We start from the raw sequence: 2,108 nt of genomic DNA on the forward strand, positions 1-2,108 counted from the left end.
TAGTAATTAGGCCGGGCGCGGTGGCTCAAGCCTGTAATCCCAGCACTTTGGGAGGCCGAGACGGGCGGACCACGAGGTTAGGAGATCGAGACCATCCTGGCTAACACGGTGAAACCCCATCTCTACTAAAAATGCAAAAAACTAGCCGGGCGAGGTGGTGGGCGCCTGTAGTCCCAGCTACTTGGGAGGCTGAGGCAGGAGAATGGCATGAACCCGGGAGGTGGAGCTTGCAGTGAGCTGAGATCCGGCCACTGCACTCCAGCCTGGGCGACAGAGCAAGACTCCATCTCAAAAAAAAAAAAAAGAAAGTAATTCTACCAGCATTTATGCATATTTCACATATAGGGGAATTATGCAGCCACTTCTCTTCAAGACTACAACATCATGGAAGTGGAAAGAGAAAAACATATATTTAAGAAATGTGTATATCTAGCTTATTTCCTTATTCAAAGTTTTTACCACCTCCATATTTCAAAATGCCTATGCATTCAGCTTTAGATTCTGAGTATATTACTAAATTCCACTATTTCAATCAGAAATCTTCAAACCAGCTTATTTAATTCACTCAAGCAGTGCTGAATAAACTGGACTTCATCAAAATTAAGAATTTCTGCTTTGCAAAAGATATTATCAAGAGAGTAAAAGACAAGCCACAAACAAGGAGAATATTTTTGCAAAAGACATACCTGATAAAGGACTGTTATCAAAAAATACAAAGAACATTTAAAACTCAACATTTGGAAAACAACCTGATTAAAAAATGGGCCAAAGGCCTTTACCTCCCCAAAGAAGATAACCAGATGGTAAATAAATAGCCATATGAAAAGATCCTCCACATCATATGTCATCAGGGAAATGCAAATTAAAACAACAATGAAATACCACACACATCTATTAGAATGGCCCAAATCCAGAACACTTACAACACCAAATGCTGGCAAAGATTTGGAGCAACAGGAACTCTTACTCATTCCTGGTGGGAATGCAAAATGGTAGCCACTTTGGAAGACAATTTGGCAATTGCTTACAAAACTAAACATTCTCTTACCTTATGATCCAGCAATCATACTACTTGGTATTTATCCAAAGGAGATGAAAACTTATGTCTGCACAAAAAAACCTGCACACAGATATTTATAACAGCTTTTTTCATCACACTGGGGTGAGGGATGTTGATAATGGGGAAGGGCTATGCTTGTGTGGGGTCAGAAAGTATATGGAAAATCTCTGGACATTCCTTTCCATTTTGCTGTGAATCTAAAACTGCTCTCAAAAAAAGTTTAAATAATTTTTTAAAGCAGTACTGTATTGTCATGTTTAACTCACTTACTTATTATTACAAGAAAACTATTCAACTAGTAAAAACGTTATATATAAGAAGCTTCTGTTTGTTAAAAAGATTGTTTCAAACATATTTAGACTTTGACTTTTAAAAGTATACAGCAACATTCAAGATAGCTAGACAGAATGCACTGCACCTTGGCAGATTTTTAAATTCCTGGACTTACTGGCCTAAGGAAAGATGTGTAAACATCCATGATTCAGAACTACAGGGAGAAATTGGGGCGGCCAGAACCTCATCCTCTTGTCCTAAAGGGAAAAGATATCTTGCTTGCGGTATCTAAGATTTGAATCTTAGAGAATATTCATGCATGGCTAGGAATTGGAATAATGGAGAAGTCTTAATTCATGGGGAATTTTCTAATGAAGTTCCACCTCCATTTCCAGCCATTCTTCTTTAACAAATACATTTAGCGAAAAATACTACTAGTTGGGGAGAAACCAAATGGGTATGTGTAAATGTAGTGTCTCTCAGAGTGTGGCCTTTAACCACCTTTAATTACATACATTTACGAGGATCTGTTGAAAAGGCAGGTTCCTGGGCTTCACCCCAGTTGCTCGGAAATGAAAACTGTAGGAGTCGGTTGGTGAAACTACATTTTGTTTCTCAGGTGATTCTTGTGTACTCTAACTCATATATAGGGTGATGTTATTTATTTAGTGGTTATTTATTTACCGGTTATTTATCATTTGGCAAAAAAATCCAGCAAAGACCCGCAAGTGACCTTTACACTTGACATAGGATTCCCTTCGGCGGCTGACGCTTT

The 2,108-nt window shown here is 38.5% G+C and overlaps 1 protein-coding gene and 1 long non-coding RNA gene across 3 annotated transcripts in view; one reads left to right on the forward strand and one right to left on the reverse strand.

Moving 5' to 3' along the window:
- Positions 1-2,108, forward strand: part of TANK (TRAF family member associated NFKB activator) — a 113,455-nt gene that overhangs the window by 28,486 nt on the left and 82,861 nt on the right. The gene's annotated exons all lie outside the window — the stretch shown is intronic.
- Positions 1-2,108, reverse strand: part of LOC108513561 (uncharacterized) — a 6,044-nt gene extending 3,936 nt beyond the window's left edge. The window contains exons 1-2 of one of the 2 annotated variants that reach the window (XR_001880935.1): positions 2,018-2,108; positions 1,049-1,120 (exon numbers count right to left, since the gene is read on the reverse strand). This is a non-coding gene — a long non-coding RNA (uncharacterized LOC108513561). Of the gene's footprint in view, positions 1-1,048; positions 1,121-1,848 lie in introns of both variants that reach the window. The other variant, XR_001880934.1, reaches the window with a different exon arrangement.

The sequence above is a fragment of the Rhinopithecus bieti genome, unplaced genomic scaffold (assembly GCF_001698545.2).
Source record: "Rhinopithecus bieti isolate Rb0 unplaced genomic scaffold, ASM169854v2 scaffold_33113, whole genome shotgun sequence".
NCBI classification, from domain to species: Eukaryota; Metazoa; Chordata; class Mammalia; order Primates; family Cercopithecidae; genus Rhinopithecus; species Rhinopithecus bieti.